Genomic DNA, 18,568 nt, shown 5'->3' with positions numbered 1-18,568 from the left:
TGGATGGAGTATTATTTGGGACCTGTAGAGTGTAGTGCAGTAAAGGGATTAGTAGTAGATTGCAGTTCAGACACAAGGAGGAGCACCTGGAACAGCTACATTTTTGGACAGCAGTTTTAACCTAGATATGGTTTTTCTATTTTAATCAAGGACCCTTAAAGAAGAGACATCAATGATGCATCAACTCTCTCTATCTTAGCCATCACAAAGCCAATTGTATCAAACTAACAAAGTGTTACATTCAGACTATAACCAGGGTTAGTAGTCTATAATCCTTGGGAGATTGATAGACCACACATTGAAAGGTATATTTGTGCATGTGCACAGCACAACTTCAAAAGTCATTTTTGTCATCTGAGACTTTATGGAGAATGGATTTATGATTTTTATGCACATATTGTACAGAGGAAATCCTCCCTATAGTAACTACTGGTCGTTCATCTCAGTCATGCTTCTGGGACTCTGCTGTGCAACACGACTGCTGTGTTTATCCCTATAAACACTGTAACGAGTCCTCCATGGGTGAAGCACATCGGAGTGTTTCTGAGCAACATGATTATTTAAATGCTGACTCACTCTTCCTATATCTAAAGTTAATAATGCATGATCTGTGTACACTGTGAATTCCCCAAAATGAACAAATGCAGGCCTATGTGCTGACCAGGGGAGTGGGACTAACTGGATAGGTCTTTCAGAGCTGGACAGGAATGATGGGCTGAATGACCTCCTTCCCTGCTGTATCCTTCTACAATTCTAAGTGTTTCACACCATATATTTCTCAATAATGTCTGGAAAACCTCTACTCCAACTGTGTTCTAAAAAATGGCCAATAGCCAAATATGCGAGGCACCTCTGTGATTTTGAATGTTCGAACAATGCCAGCAGTGTGTCTTAACATTTGCGTACAGTGTCATGTTGCCTTTATGTATCTGTTATCTGTTTGTCTGTCAACTTAGAATCATAAGTTTATACGATATCCTGTTAAAACTTTTCTAATAATACAGTAATTTGTATAACCTTGATCTGCATCCCCCACATTTACTTCCAAAGGAAGCTTTATCTCAATCATAACACAAGAACTTTTCAAAACCTTTATGTCAAGGACCTGTGTTGTTGTTGTATCCATGACCGATTAATAGGTTACTTCCTGTGCTTCCGTGGTATAACTAACATTTTCCTTTTTTTTATTTTCTTCTAACAGTTGATAATCTTCAGGATATCTTATACCTGTCTGATCCAGTAACAACATGGCAATTTTAAAACATGTTTTTGGATGTGAGCATAATTATCATCAAGGAGCAGTTATGACCCACCTTCTTGAGTATAATTGAGTGCCTTTCTAAGTCATTACACAGGGCAGTTAAGAGTCAGCCACATTGCTGTGAGTCTGGAGTCGCATGTAGGCCAGATCAGGTAAGGACAGCACACTTCCTTCCCTAAAGGGGAATTAGTGAAACAGGTGGATCTTTACCATTAATGATATGAGCTTTATCCTTCTAGGTTTATTTAATTAATTGAACTTAAATTCTCCAGCTGCCATGGTGGGATTTGAATTCATGCCTCCAGATCATTAGACGAGGCTTCTGGATTACTAGATCAGTGACTCAACTACTACGCTAGAATATGGTATTAATTTATATAAATACCTGTAACATAGTAAAATGTCATAAGGTGCTTCACAGAAGCATTATCATACAAAACCTGACACTGAGCCACATAAGACAGGTGATCAAAAGCTTGATCAAAGAAGTAGGTTTTAAGGAGCACCTTAAAGAAGGAGAGATGAAGAAAGGTTTGGGAAGGGAATTCCTGAGCATGGGGCCTAGGCAGCTGAAGACACAGTCACCAATGAAAGGAGCGATTAAAATCAGGAATGCATCAAGGCTAGAAGTGAGTAGCTACAATATATTGTAGAGGCTCGTTGTTGCTTCAGATCTAGGTCCTTTTTGCCTGCTCAGCTGGTTCAGGTGGAGGTGAAAAACCCCATTCAAGGGAGATTAGAGTTCTCCCAGTTTCCTGGTCAGCAGTCAACCCTCAGGCAAAAAACAATTAACTGAACTTTTGGCTCATTTGCTATTGGTGGGATCTGTCTGAAGAAGGGAATAAGTTGGATCCCTTATTGAAAAGAATCGGGAAGATCAATTAAAAGGGCATCATTATAAAATACCGAAGCAAAGAGTTAGATTAGATGATAGAAAGTATTTCTTTTCAAAGAGAATCATTGACATCAAGAACAGATTACCAAAATGTGCAATGAGTATGGATTCCCAAGAGTTCTTCGCAAGGGAACTGAACAAGTTGCTGAGAGATGAGGACATGTCAGGTTATAAAAGGTATGTTATGGTTACCCAGAAAGTACACTGCAGAAGTACCTCATTGGCACTTAAAATGGTTTGGATGTCCCAATGTCATAAACAATTTTTGAAGTGCGGTCACCGTTGTAATGGAAGAATTGCAGCAGCCAATTTGTGTATAACAAGCTTCCACAAACAGCAATGTGATGACCAGATAATTTGCTTTTTTTTAAAGATGTTGTTGGAGGGATAAATATTGGCCAGGACACCCTTGCTCTTCTTCAAATGATCTTTTTCATTCACCTGAGAGGGCAGATGGGGCTTCAGTTGAATGTTTCATCAGAAAGGCAGGACCTCAGGCAATGCAGCACTTCCTCAGTACCGCACTGGAGTATCAGCCTAGATTTTGCGTGGCACTAGGACTGGAATCTCCAGCTTTTTGATTCAAAACCAGGAGTACTACCTATTCAGCCACAGTTAACACTTAATAAATAACTCATCAAACAGGAAAGCAAACTTTAATTCAGATAATCATGTAATCCTATTTCCCGCGTCAATGGGATTATTAAAAGATAAGGGGATAGAGTTGTGTATTTTTCACCATTGTAATTTTCTTTAGGTACTCTTGACTCTAGACAATACCTCTCAGTATTCTGAAACTATTGAGTTGCTCCACCACACCTCCTGTATTTAATTTCTCCAGGCTCTCAAATTAGGTTATTTCTAAGCACCAATAATAACTAACGGCCCATATGTGAATACATGTCAGCATTAAGGTCACTTGATGCATGTTATATTAATATTACAACAATCAAACATGCAACAAATATATGATCTGCGTAAGGTGGTACTGTGTGAATCCAATAATAGTGTCAACAAATTCTTCCCAAATATTGCTTTCGTAATTCAAGTTACATTAATAAAGCATAGCGAAGGTAAAGAAAAATAAATTATTGTTTTATTGTTTTGTGATCATTAGGGATGAGTCAAATGGGAAGAGATATTTCTCTTAGTCCCTTGACTCTTCTTTTGAACTCTGACCTCTTCTCAGCAACTAAGTTAGTCAATCCCTAAAGGGAACCGCATATATTTCTCGGCAGGCTCTTTGCTGTTTCCTTTATGACTTCAGAGTACAACTGTAAAAACAGACAAAAAAACAGATATCTGTCAAAACTTACATTCTCCTTACAGTTTTTCTTTTATCCAATAGCCTGAGAGAGCAGTGTAACTACAAACAGTAGGCGGATAATGAATGTGACCCTCCTTTGCCCTTAGTAGAAATAACAGCCGCCAATAATTTCTTCTATAAATGAATACAACTTAACCCATTGGGAACCATGTCAAGTTGCTGCTTCCTTTATTTAGACAATGTATTTTTAGAGAAAAACCTGAACGTATGGTGAAACAATCAAAGGGGAAAAGAGGGTCTTTTAAGTTACTTTCATGCGAGATAAAATGGACTTCTCTAGCAGCACTCTCAATGGATGCTACTGTGCTTAGCTAACAGAATGGCTGGTGCAAAGATGATTTATTTCCTCCTGAGCTGTGATAATCTTCCAATGATTTAATTAAGAGCTGACAATAATTATGAGAAGTGTGGCAAACAGTATTGGAGAGGGTGGAGAAGCTGGGGCTGTTCTCCTTCAAACAGAGAAGGCCAAAGGAGATTTGATAGAATTCTTCAAAATCATGAAGTGTTTTGTTAAAGTGAACGAGAATAAATTATTTCAAGTGGCAAAAGGGCCGATAACTAGAGGATACAGATTTAATATGGTTAGCAAAAGACCAAGTGGTGAGAGGGAGAGAATTGTTGTGGAATGGATTGCCTAAAGGGGTAGTGGAAGTATAGTCAACAACTTTTAAAATGGAATTGAATAATCATATGAAATGGCAAAATTTGCAGGGCTATGTGAAAGGTGCAGTGTAGTGGGACTAATTGAATAGCTCCTTTAGAGAGCTGGCAGAGGCACAATGGGTGGTATGGTCTCCTTCTGTGCAGTAAAATCCTATGATTCTATAATCCTGAAGCAAATCCTTTAGTCTGAAAATGAGTTTAGACCAGCCTATCAGCACATAATGCAGGGAATGATCCCAACAGCAAAAGAAAGAAGCCTGAGGATGGTGTGAAATTGGTCCTCAGGCACCATGATTGCGGTGAGTTGCTGACGCCTGTCCCACCCACAGGCATTTCACCCAACTAGATGATCAAATTTTGGGTCTTCAGCCTCCGCAGCTGTGGGCCTCAGGTAAGCCCTTGGAGCATGGAGGTGGGGGTTTGGCGGTGGAACGTGGTGAAGACAGTGGGAGGAGGGGTAATATCAGCCATTAGGAGCTGCAGCATTGGTATTAGCAATGATTCTTCTGGCTCCACATCCTGGCTCCTGGATAGGCCCCATCCAGGGAGGCTTCATGCCTGGTCTATACAGGGGAGCCTGGTAACCCAGAGCAGCTCCTAAAACAGGCTTTAGGCCTCTCACTACTGATTATTCGTCATTTTTTTTCAGGCTTCCTTGGGCTGCGGGGTGCAGGGTGCTGAACCCTCAAATTGGGCCACAATGTAATAATCCAACTTGAGCTATGCAACAAACATCGTGATTATGTGCAAGAAATTTGGTTTAAAAGGCTTCATGTTCCAAGGAGAAAGTCTTTTTAACATGATCTTGAAGTATTGCATCATGAGGAGTTGCATTTGAGGACTGAGGAGGACTTATTCCCACACGGATGCTCTTGCACCTGCACGATCCCACTCCTTTCTATCAATTATGAGGCTTTTCCTTCTCATTCTTCAAATTCCAGCCCCTGTTCAACTGCTTTGTTAGTATTATGGTGGGTTTAACAGTAGTCAAGCAAGGAGAGGTTACAAAAAAAAATTGAACATGGTCTGAAGTCCTCATATTCCCCTTTCTAAGTAAAGTGAGGTATTTTTCTTTCTCTTCACTTGAAAGGAACTCACCAGACAGAAATTGTTGGAAAAGCACGTGAAGAACTTGTGTTTATGTGGTATCTGTTCCATTCTTGTGGCATCCCAAAGCTGATGAACTTCTACTGATGGTATACATGTTCCTCCATAGGTGAATCATGCACAGCAAGATCACACAAACAACAAATTAAATAAATTATATGTTGATCTGTTTTGGTTGATGGATAAATATAGGCCCAGATTGCATGAGATCTCCCTGTCCTTAAAATAACCTTGTGGATTTTTTTTACACCGATCTGAATGAACAGATGGGGAGTTTAACAGCTCAACCATGAAGGGTGTAAGGAAGCAACAGCTGAAAATCCTGCAGTACAGTTTGGACCCTAAATTTCTAATTCAAAGGTCAGATTGTTGGTCAAACTGACTACCTGGAACTTCAAAAGAGCAGTTGAAGAAGGACTTAATAACAGTGCAATTGTGTAATCAGCAGTTCTTTATCTAAGTGCAGTTGTTTTGATAATATTTGTTTTTTAAATTTCCCCTGTAACTTATGCAGTAACTGGTAATATCCCATAAGGATGAAATCGTGTCACTATCTCACTGAGATAGTTGAGCACCTTGGTCGCTTAACTCAGCACTAGTCATTCTTTCAATTCTCAGCCTTGTTTTAAATGTCTTGACCCTCGCTATCTCTGCAATCCTTACAAACCTCCGAGATGCCTGTGGTCCTCCAATTACGGCCTCTTGTGCATTGTTCCATTTTACTTGATCCAACATTGACTGTACTCCAGAAGTGGCTAAGAAACACCATGAGGCAACATGACAAGCACCATATAAAAGCAAGATCCTTTTTCTCTCTATATCTTTAGTCTGCTACACAACTCAACCAGAACTTACTACAATAGTTTGCATTTATATAGAACCTTTAATGTAATAAAATGTCCCAAGGTGCTTTGCAGGAGCGTAATTAGACAAAATAAATTGTCACCGAGCCAAAGAAAGCAGTATTAGCACAGGTGACCTAAAGCTTGGTCAAAGTGGCAGGTTTTCAGTAGGACCTTAAAGGAGCAGAGTGAGGTAGACAGGCAGAGCAGTTTAGGGAGAGAATTCCAGAATCTAAGCCCTAGACAGCTGCTTGAATTGGCAAACAAATACTTAACACAGTCTTACAGTATTTCACTGCCTTGAGATTTCACTAGAGGTGAATAGCCATTTGTATTTCACACCTGTGTTGAAATGGGGCATAAGGTATACGTGTTCATCCTAGGTATACATGTTCATGCTAGGCTCTTTGCCTAAGTGATTCTAATTTTAAACCCTGTGACCTCTGACCTCTGTTGCAGGTGAAATAATGGATAAACCGAAAACTAGTTTGAACTATGTAGCTTTTTTTAAATGCATAGGACTAATTCTTGAATCAAATCATCATTAAAAATAGGCCTAGATAACTTGAAGGGTTTTTATTATAGGAACTAGAGAGCACTGTCTTTCCATAGAATAATATGCTGCTGTTGTTTTGTAGTCCCACTACTAATAGTTTTGAAGCCATCAGTTACGGACACTGCACTTGAACAATAACTCTTGAATAATATAATCTCCACAGGATTGTATTGCCGAACTATACTAAACATGTGATTTACCACAGTAACTGAGATTTTAAAATGTTATAAAAGGTCACATATTTATATCTTTATTCATCACAAAGGTAAAAAGGTTGCTAATGTAATTGGCCTCTGCCTAATGCTTGTGACCGCTTGAATAATACATACCATTTTCAATTAAGAAAGAAGGACTTAAACTTTATAAAGCCTCAGGATGTCCCATGTCACTTCACAGCCAATGGAGTACTTTTGAAGTGTAGTTACTGTTGTGATGTAGGAAAGGCTGCAGCTAATTTACACAGAGCAGACTCCCACAAAATGTAATGATAATGACCAGATTCGAAAGCAAAAATTATAATCTGTTTTTTAGTGATGCTAATTGAAGAATAAATATTGGATGGTGCACCAGGGATAATTCCACTGAACCTTTTTGAAGTAATGGTAAAGGAATCTTTGTATCCACTTGAGAGGATAGGCTGATCCTTGATTTAACATCTCATCCAAAAGACAGTGCCTCCAACAGTGCAGCATCCTGAGCCCAGGTTTTTGTGCTCAAGTCTCAGGAGTGGGTCTTGAACTCACCACTTTCTAATTCAGAGGCAAGAATACTACCAACTGAGCTATGGCTGACACTTTTTATAAACATATTAGGCACAAAAGGATTTTAAAGAGTTCCAGTTGATTACTATATAGTCAAGAATGCATGATGAAAAGCTCCTTTGAAAGCACCTCCTATTATGATGCCAATTGTATTGCTGACACTAAGTGAAAATGCCAGCGTTGGTGGCCAAGCCAGCATTTATTTCCCATACCCAAACACCCTTGAGAAGGTGGTGGTGAGTCATCTTCTTGAACAACTGCAGTCCATGTGATGTAGGTACACCCACCATGCTGTTAGGGAGGGAGTTCCAAGATTTTTGACACAGGGACAGGGAAGGAACAGTGATATATTAGCAAGTCAGGATGGTAAGTAACTTAGAGTGGAATTGCAGTTGGTAGTGTTCCCATGCATCTGCTGCCTTTGTTTTTCCATATGGTTGAGGTCACAGGTTTGGAAAGTGTGGTCAAAGGAGTCTTGCGGGTTGCTGCAATAGACCTTGCAGATGGTACACACTGCTCTCACTATGCACTGGTGCTGGGGGAAATGAATGCAAACGGTGGTTGATGGGTGCCAATCAAGTAGGCTGTTTTGTGTGGATTGTGTCAAGTTTCTGGAGTCTTGTGGGAGCTGCACTCATCCAGGCCTGTGGAGAGTATCCCATCACACTCCTGACTTTGTGCCCTGTAGATAGTGGACTGGCTTTGGGGAGTTAGAATGTGAGTTATTCACTGCAGAATTTCCAGCCTCTCACCTACCCTTGTAGCACGGTATTTAAATGGCTGGTCCAGTTACGTTTCTGGTCATTGGTAACCCCTAGGATGTTGATGGTAGGTGATTCAATGACAGTAATGCCGTTGAATGTAAAATGAAGATAGCTTGATTTTCTCTTGTTGGAGATGGACATTGCCTGTCACATGCTTCTGGAGGAAAGGTTACTTGCTGATTACTGAGGAAGTCTCACCTGAAGAACCAAGATCCCTGACCTGGTGAATCCAGGATCCACTGTCCAAACAGAAGTCAGCTGAGCCCAGCTAAAATAGGTCTTGTCGGTCATCTTGTTGCAAAAATGGAGATGATAGTAATGGCTTTCATAATTTAATAGAGAGCCATGTTTTCAAGTTTGCCAATGACACAAAGATTGATAGCATAGTAAGTAGTGTAGACAGGAGCATAAAATTACAAATTTACTAATTTACTTCGACATTGGAAGAGTGCTAAGTTCAATGGGATGAGAGGGGATCTGGCCAGGGTAAAATGAATCAAAGATTGACAGAAAAATCTGTAATGGAACAATAGGTGATCTTTAAGGAAGAGATGTTTCAGCTACAAGCTAGGTATATTTCAACAGAAGAAAAAGGCAGGGTAAACAAAGCCAGGCATCCTTGAATGACAAGGGAAATAGAGAATATGATGAAACAAACAAAGAGACTGTATGATGCGTCTTAGGTGAATTATTTAAGTGAGGACCAGGTCAAATACAATACATTAAGAGGGGAAGAGAAGAGGAAAATTGGACTGCTCACAATATCAAGTGGAAGGGCTCACCAGAGGGTTTCTGGTGAGCAGGCCAATCCGGAGGGTAGGCCAGTGGAGCAGGCCAGGCTGGAGGATAGGGCAGGGAGCCAGTGTGCCCCTCGTTTTTCAGATGACTGCCTTGCTGCCCTCCTTGAGGAGGTTGCAGCATGGCTGGAGGCGCTGGTTCCCCAGGATGGGAGGAGTGGGCTCCCCCACGTGAGGAAACGTGCCTGGGAGGAGGTGGCGGAGGTGGTGAGCTCCCGCGATGTGATGCGGTGCACCTGGATCCAGTGTCGCAAGTGCTTCAACGACTTCTTGTACTCTGGCAGAGTGAGTACCATGTTGGCATTGGTCATTTAACCCAGCAGGTCGGCTTAACCCATTGCTGCACCCCTCCCCACCACAAGTCTGAGTGTAGGGCCTGCATTGAACCATTGACAGCATTTGTCCTTTGCTGGGTGGGCCAGCAGATATTGCCCATGCTGAGGTCAGCCTGAGAGGGTGATGAAAAGATGTGTTTTGCCCCCGCAGCATGTGTTACACTAAGTCCCACATGACTGGTTTCGGGGCAACCTGGAGGAGCTGCACATAGGCGCTTTGCTTGAACTGCAGGACATGACCAAGTCAGGTGATGACATGCTGGGAGGGGAGCTTCAAGGTGGTGTGGCAACGAACCATTTGCTGCACTCTGCGCTCCATGTGCTTGCACCTCCTTGCTTTGGAAGGATATACCATGTGGTGCCTAATGTGATGTAGGCAGCATGTGTCCAAGGTGGGGGGTTGGGGTGGGCGCGCAGTGTGAGGTGGGGTGGGGTGGTGTGGTGTGGAGCAAGCCTATCATGTGTTCAGCAGCAGTGGGGTGAGGAGACTCTGGAGCCCTGATATGTCCCACTCTGGTTGGGGTGGCTGTGCACAAAGAGAGTACATGTGCAATTTGAACTGATCAATGCTCATCTCTCATTTTCAGGAGAAGAATGCTCATAATGTGGCAGAGTGTGCGAGGACTGGCAGTGGGGGCAGGCGCAGATCACCATTCTTAGCCACTTCAAGCAGGAGGCCCTGGATCTAGAGAGGCACCATGCGCCCAGGTCACTGGTGTCAGTGAGGCTGGGGTGCCAGTTCCAGGTATTTATGTTGGACAGTGAGGTCAGCAACAGCCATAGCACTGCTAAATGTTATTAGATTTAATTTTGCAACATGGCTTAACCATTGGTTATGGAAGGATGAGCGCACAATGATCCGGGGCACATGGGTGCACATTGTCATTGTCTCTACGTTAACTGATCCAGTGTCTTTGTTCCTCCTTTCAGCATCAACGGAGCAGGGCTGGGAGGAGGAGCAGCAGAGGTTCCCTTTCACACCTGAGGGGCCTGGAGCCTCACCAGAGTCACACCATCTCTGCCAGGCAGGCACCAGCGCAGATACTAGCACCTCAGTGGGAATTCGAATATCAGCTAGTACCCTGCGGCACAGTGGTGAAGGCACTTCACAGTCACTGGAGGAGCTGGCAGAGACAGAGAGTGCCCATGGTGCCAGCAGTCGGAGGACTGCAGTGGACCAGGCACATGCTCAGTCGGTGCCTGATGATGTGCCTCTAGAGTCGTCCGCGATGCAGCAGGTGCAGGAAGTGTGGCCAGGTGTGCAGGAGCATCTCGGGGAGATACATGAAGCTATGCTTGGCTTGGTCGCCGTGAAGGAGAAGTCTATGCAGACGATCACTGAAGCAATGAGCCACATGTCCAAGCGCCATGCATCCTCCATGGAGAGAGTGGCGACTCTCATGGAGAGGTTCCTCCAAGAGACCCATCAGGGTTTCCTGGGGATGTGCTCTGACCAGCAGGCCCTCACATTGGCGTTGACTTCAGCTGGTTAGTGCCAGTTTGGAAGATGGTTTGGGCATCAACTTTCCCAGCTTGGTACCCATCCACCCCGGTGAGCAGGGACGTCCGAAGCGACTTCACATAAGCACAGCAGCTGCCTGTCGTCTCGGTGGGGTCCTCTCAGGCAACTCCGGATGAGGGCGGCAGCTCCTCCGCCCCTCTTCCAGTGACCATAGCATCCGATGAGGCTGCGACAACTGGAGAGATGCCAGCTGTGGAACTGGCAGCCCCCTGCCAGGCAGGACCAGCACAGGCTCCACGGGCCAAAGAACAACTGCCAAGGTCATCGAGGCCAACAGGACAGCAGAGTCAGCAGGCTGTCTCAGATGCCACTCCCAGCGATGGCTCAGCACCAAGATGTAGCACCCAGAAACGAAAACATAAGGCACCTTAGGCACACCACTGGTGCTTTTGTGTTGGCCTGAGATGAGGCCTTTACGATTTGTTTTGAGTTGTAACACTATTGTCCTTTTTTTGGAATAAGTTGGTTTGCTTGACATATTAAATTCAGATATGTCACCATGGCTGAGGCTGCCTCTTTTCTTCTGCATGTGTATGGTCTCCAAAACTGTAATGAATGCTTTCTTGGACATTCATCTTTAATAACAATGCCCTTAGTGACTGTTCCTAACCTGGCAGATTTTGCACTTAGGTGGCGAGTATCAAGCCTACAGACTAGGCGTGTCCTAGTGTCCATCTGTGGTGTGCTAGCTGAAGGTTCATTGGATTAAAGTCTCCCGGGTGTCCCTTCCTCTCTGGAGTATGCCCAGATCAGTGTCTACCCTCTCAGAATTTCCCTCGATGCTCATCCTCGGACTCACTGCTGGACTCATTGTGTGCAGCCGCAGCCACTGCGTCGACATCTTCATCGTCCACCATGTCTCCCCTTTCCAGCACAAGATTGTGGAGAGCGCAGCATGCAACCACTATCACCGAGGCACGATCTGGGGGGTTCTGGAGTGCAACCCCTGAGTGACTTCGGAAGCACATTTTGAGACGACCAATGGTTCTCTCCACTACAGCCCTTGTGGAGGCGTGGCTCCTATTGTATCGCTGCTCAGCTTCTGTTCTTGGATGGCAGAGAGGCGTCATGAGCCACCTTCTGAGGGGATAGCCCTTGTTACCCAGCAGCCATCTATCAAGCTGGGCCGGAGCTCTGAAGAGCCCCGGCATCTGGGAGTGTCTGAGGATGTAGGCGTCATGGGAGCTGCCTGGGTACCTTGCCCAGACTTGTAAAATCAACATCCTGTGATCATACACTATCTGCACGTTCATAGAGTGGAAACCCTTCCTGTTGATGAAGGCACCGGGCTCAAATGCTGGCACCTTGATGGCCACATGTGTGCAGTCTATTGCACCCTGGACGCGGGGAAAGGCAGCAATGGCCGCAAAGCCTCTGGCTCGTTGTATCTGGCTTGCCTGGTCCCAGCGATAGTGGATGAAGGTCAATGCACACCTGAACAGGGTGTCCGTAACCTGCTCTTGACACAAGCGTGAACAGCTGATTGGGAGACACTGCAAAGATCACCCACTGAGCCCTGGAAGGAGCCAGAGGCATTGAGGTTGAGGGCAGCTGTGACCTTCAGAGCCACTGGCATGGGGTGCCCACCCACACAGTTAGCGGAGATTTCAGGCCCTATCATCTGACAGATATAGTTGAGAGACAGATCGTCCTTTGGCACTGCACCCCAGACATATTGAGGTAGCTGCTTCACAGCCTGTATACCCTGGCAGCAGGGGAGTGGCATCTTCTGCAGCCCCTTCCGCCTTGGACTACCTCTTGGCCCTGCACCCCTTGTGCCTCGGCCTGTCCACCAAGAGGTGGCTCCCCAGAAGGCTAAATGTGTACTCCTGGACTCCTCCCCCTTCTAGCCCTCCCTTCATCCTCAGAGGAGCTGCCTCTAGTGGACAGCTCAGCTCCCATTCCCAGGCTAAGGGAAGGCTTCCTGAAACCTACAGGCCCAGAAAAGATTCCTCACTGCAGAGTGCTGACCTGAAGGCTAGGAGTCCAGAAAAAGCAGCTGGTATGCATTTTGAAGTACTGCAGATCACACAGGCAAGTTTCAAAATCTTTAAAAAATAAATACTTGACAATGCACACATGTGACCCCAGTGAGCCCTCTTATCGCCCCCCAGATGAGGTTAATACAATTGTGTCCTACCCGTCTGCCCGTTGCGCCCATGTGCCGACCCGAAGATTTCTCAGGCACCAAAAAATCGACATTGATTGGTGAGGGAAGGGCCTTAAGTGGCCCGTTAATTAATGGCGGGAGCGCGTCGAACATCATCACCAGCCCACCCCCACAAGCCAACAGGAAAATTCTGCCCAATGAGTATTTTGTATCAGCTTCTACTAAGGGAGGGGATACTGAAAATATTGATAGAATCTAAGATGGTCGAGGTAATAGATGGAGTGAAAATTGATAGGAAGGATCTATGAGAAAGGCTGGCTACACTTAGGCTGGATTAATTGCCTGGTCTTAATGTCTTGCATCCCAAGTTGCTATAGGAAGTGGGAGTGGAGATAGAGGAAGGCTGGCTATAATCTTCTAGTTTTCTCTAGATATGGGGGAGGTGCCAGATGATTGTAGAGTGGCAAATGTGATGCCCTCACTCAAGAAAGTATGAAAGGACATCCCTAGTAACTATAAGCCAGTCAGTTTAACATAGTGGTGAGTAAAATTTTAGAAACAATAGTCAAGGAAAAAAAATCAACAGGCACTTGGAAAGGTTTGAGTTAATTAAGGAGAACCAGCACAGATTTGTAAAAGACAGATCATGCTTGACTGATCTAATTGAATTTTTTGATAAACTAACAGAGAAGATGATGGAGGGTATGCCAGAAAACATAGAAACATAGAAAATAGGAGCAGGGGTAGGTCATTCAGCCCTTCGAGCTTGCTCCGCCAATCAATATGATCATGGTTGATCCTCCATCTCAACGCCATACTCCTGCTTTCTCCCCATACCCTGTGGTAATTTGAGATGCAATATACCTTTAAGAGAAGGCTAAGTGCTACCTCAGGGAGATCGGCTGTAATGTACAAATTATTAAAAATAGAAAAAAAATTCCCTGACATGTCCCCTCATGTGACACTGTCACATGAGTTGGGACATGTCCATAACTTTTTAAAAAACCTTAATGAAATTTTTAAAAACCTACATGAAACCTCCTGCCCGTGGATGAGGTTTCATGCTTTTTGTAATGCCTGCCAGGGCTCCTGGCCTGCCCGCCAACATTAAGGTTGGATGGGCAGGTCCATTAATTAGTTTAATGATTCTGTCAATTGCCTCAATTGGCCATTGACAGGTTGGCAGGCGTGCAGCTGATTCTGCTGAGCCCCCGCCTACCTGAAAATTTAAATGGGGCGCGGTGACGTCGGGAGTTCCGCACGACATCACCGTGCATCATTTTACGGGTTGGTGAGTGGGCCCCGCCCCCCCCACTCGCCAACGGGAAAATCCTGCCCTGAGTGTTTCTACTGCTGTCGCAATGGGCACATTATGCGATATTGCAAAGACAGATTGAGACAACATTTCAAACAAAAAGGCAGAAATCGTGAAATCCATATAATAGAGGAACCAGAAGAAACAGAGTCAGGTAATTACTCGCTACACAATTTAAAAATGGGTAAAACAGAGCCAATCTATGCGACAGTGGAAGTCAATGGAAAACCTTTCCGAATGAAGGTGGATACAGAAGCATCCATAAATGTTATAGGGGAACATGTATTTAAATAAATATTTAAACAATGGGGCGGTCACTCACTAAAGCTGGAAAATTCAGATGCTAAATTTAAGACGTATATCGGCAAAGACATACGAGTAAGAGGTATATGCAAGGTTCCAGTACAGCATGGAAGCCAGTCCGCTAATCTACCCCTCACAGTGATAGCAGGCAGGAAGAAACTGGTTAAGATAGATGAATCTTGAGAGATTACTGAGATCTCAGTCAGAAGCAGGAAATGTTGTTTGGAAAAGGGAGCATGTAAAGACTCAGCAAAAGGAACTCGTGGAGCTGATGCTTCAGGACAGAGTTCGTGTTGAAGTCAGTAAGCTCCAAAAAGAAAAAGAAAACCTGCTGAAGGACTTTCCCATCTTGCAGGATTCCCTCAGCTCCCAATTTGTACCACTGAAACGGTACGATGAAGAACAGAAAGAATTCAGCATATCTCTGGCCGAGATGAGGAATCAATTAGCCAAGAAAGCACAACAATACTTAATTCTCTAGGAAACAACTAACAAATATAAAAAAGAAATGAAAGAACTGAAGAATCAGCTACGTGGAAGCCAAGAAAACCTCTGAGATTTCAAAGGAGCTGATGGATGAGAGAAGACTCAGCCACCGAGTTCACTCAAGTTGAGCTCATACCTGAGCCTAGTCTGGCCAACAGGGAAATAGAAAAGAAGGCCTAGATTAAAGTCAGCGCTCCCAAGAAGAAAACCCATCAAAAGAGGACACTTAGAAAGATAAAGCAGAATTATTAACAAGGCCCCGAAATTCTTTTTACACAACAGGAGGCTGATCATTCCATGTTGAATTTAGCCTTGCCCAACATCCTGATTCTCAGAACCTGCCTGACAGTTGCCCTTCATATTGTTGAACTTAGAGAGGGGCAACAGGAATGCATGCGATGAGCCCGAAAGAGAGTGAAAACATTCGTGTTGGAGTCTACACCACAGGTAGAAGGAACTCCCCTTGCTTTGGAAGTACCTGTAGGATCCGTTGAACCTGAGAGGGTTGAACAGACAAACTTACAGGTTCTTACTGGAGAGCCTAGTGGACAGATAACTCCTGAGAGGGAGGCCTCAGATAAACCATCCAAAGTGGTAGAACTACGATGGTCAACACATTAGAAGCCTCCAGAGAGACTGATTTTTAAAATAGTTTATTTATGTAAATAGTTAATATATTGTAAAAATTGGAATTGTATTTTCAAGTAAAGGGGGAGGGATGTGGTAATCTGAGGTGCAATACACCTTTAAGAGAATGTGAGCAGATTGACCACATGACGGTATGATCCAATTGCTGTGTAACATGGGCTACAATGTTAAGAGTTAGTTTAGAGTAGGGTCTGGTTGGAGAAGCACACATCATGTTAGTGCTCTGTTATCTGTGTAAATAAACAGCATGTGCTTCATCTTATATTGGTCTCTGCATCTGCAGTATATTGTTGTCAACTCACCCACCAACAGATAAACGTGCAACCAGTTCGCAAACAAAATGACACAACAGTAGAACATAACATACCCCTTGATGCCTTTAGGGTCTAGAAATCTACCTATTTCCTCCTTAAGTATATACAGTGATATGGCCTCCACAGCCTTCTGTTGTACAGAATTCCATAGGTTCACCACTCTTTGAGTGAAGACGTTTCTCCTCATCTCAGTCCTAAATGGCCTACCCCGTATCCTGAAAGTGTGACCCCTTGTTCTAGACCGCCACCCAGAGGAAACATCATCCCTGCATCCAATCTGTCCATCCCTGTTAGAATTTTATATGTTTCAATGAGATCCCCTCTCATTCTTCTAAACTCCAGTGAATACAGGCCTAGTCGGCCTAATCTCTCTTCATACGACAATCCTTCCATCCCAGGAATCAGTCTGGTGAACCTTTGCTGCACTCCCTCCATGGCAAGTATATCCTCTCTGAGGTAAGGAGACCAAAACTACACACAGTACTCCAGGTGTGGTCTCACCAAGGCCCTGTACAACTGCAGTAAGACATCCTTGCTCCTGAACTCAAGTCCTCTCGCAATTAAGGCCAACATACCATTTGACTTCTTAACTGCTTGTTGCACCTGCATGCTTGCTTTCAGTGTTTGGTGTACAAGGACACGCAGGGCCACTCAACCTGTCTATATCGCCTTGAAACCTCTTAACATCCTATTCATCACTCACATTCCAGCCAAGTTTTGTGTCATCAGCCAACTTGGTAATATTACATTTGGTTCCCTCATCCAAATCATTGATATATATTGTGAATACCTGGGGCCCAAGCACCGATCCCCACTAGTCACCACAACCAATCTGAAAACAACCCATTTATTCCTACTGTTTTCTGTCTGCTAACCAATTCTCAATCCATGCCAATATATTACCCCCAGTTCCATGTGCTTTAATTTTGCACACTAACTTCTTATGTGGGGCTTTATCAAAAACTTTCTGAAAATCCAAATACACCACATCCACTGGTTCTCCTTTATCTATTCTGCCAGCTACATCCTCAAAAAACTCCAGTTGGTTTGTCAACCGTGATTTATCTTTCATAAATCCATGTTGGCTTTGTCCAATCCTGCTGATCTTTTCTAAGTGTCCTGTTATCACATCATTTATAATAGACTCTAGCATTTTCCCTACTACTGATGTTAGGCTAACCAGTCTGTAATCCCATTTTCTCCCTCCCTCCTTTTTAAAAAGTGGGGTTACATTTGCTACTCTCCAATTTGCCAGGACTCTTCCAGAATTTACAGAATTTTGGAACAGCCATTATTTCCCTGCCACCTCCTTTAGTATCCTAGGATGTAGATTATCAGGCCCTGGGGATTTATTGGCTTTCAGTCCCATTAATTTCTCCAATACTTTTTTTAGTAATACTAATTTCCTTTAATTCCCCCTTCTCACTAAACTCTTGCTAGTATTTCTGGTAAGTTATTTGTGTCTCCCTCCATGAAGACAGAACTAAAATAATTGTATAATTGTGCTGCCATTTCCTTGTTCCTATTATAAATTCTCCCATTTTGGACTGTAAGGGACCTACATTTGTCTTCACTTACCTTTATCTTCTTACATATTTATAGGACCTTTTACAGTCCATTTTTATGTTCCTTGCAAGTTTACTCTCATAATTTATTTCCCCCTCTTAATCAATCTCTTGGTCCATGTTTGCTGAATTCTAAACTGCTCTCAATCCTCAGAATTGCTATTTTTTCTAGCAATTTATATGACTCCTCTTTGGATCTAATACTATCTTTAATTTCTTTTGTTAGCCATGGTTGGGCCACTTTTTCTGGTGTATTTTTGCACCAAAAAGGAATGTATAGGTGTTACAATGCATATATTCATTCCTTAAATATTAGCCATTGCCTATTCGCCTTTTAATGAAGTTCCCTAATCTATTTTAGCCAACTCACACCTCATACCTTATTAGTTTCCTTTGTTTAGGTTTAGGACACTAGTTTCAGATTGGACTACTTCACTTTCCATCCTAAGGAAGAATTCTACCATGTAATGGTCACTGTTCCCTAAAGGACCCTGCACAACAAGATTATTAATTAACCCCATCTCATTGCACAAAACCAAACCTAGGATAATCTGTTCCTTAGTTGGTCCCTTGATGTACTAGACTAAAAAAAACATCCACCACGGTATTATTGCTAATTTGGTTTTGCCCAGTCTATAGGTAGATTAATGTCACCCATGATTATTATAGTACCCTTGTTAGATGCATCTCTAATTTCATATTTAATGCCATCCCCTACCTTACCATTACTGTTTGGAGGCCTATAGACAACTCCCACCAATGTTTTCTGCCCCTTGTTGCTTATTAGCTCCACCCAGAATGATTCTACATCTAGATTTCCTGAACCAATATCCTCTCTCACTATAGCATTGATTTCATCCTTAATTAACAATGCCCCCCTCCTGCACCGCACCCCACCCCCCCACCCCGCCACCTCCTTTTCCTTTTTGCCTATCTATCCTAAATATCAAATACCCTTGGATATTCAGTTCCCAGCTCTGGTTACCCTGCAGTA

At 43.5% G+C, this 18,568-nt stretch overlaps 1 long non-coding RNA gene across 1 annotated transcript in view; it reads right to left on the bottom strand.

The window, feature by feature from the left end:
- Positions 1-3,230: 3,230 nt before the first annotated feature.
- Positions 3,231-18,568, bottom strand: part of LOC121283244 — a 98,999-nt gene continuing 83,661 nt past the window's right edge. The window contains exon 4 of the long non-coding RNA XR_005944215.1: positions 3,231-3,430. This is a non-coding gene — a long non-coding RNA (uncharacterized LOC121283244). The remainder of the gene's footprint in view (positions 3,431-18,568) is intronic.

Source organism: Carcharodon carcharias, chromosome 10 (assembly GCF_017639515.1).
Source record: "Carcharodon carcharias isolate sCarCar2 chromosome 10, sCarCar2.pri, whole genome shotgun sequence".
NCBI lineage: Eukaryota > Metazoa > Chordata > Chondrichthyes > Lamniformes > Lamnidae > Carcharodon > Carcharodon carcharias.
This window is presented reverse-complemented; position numbering and strand designations above follow the sequence as displayed.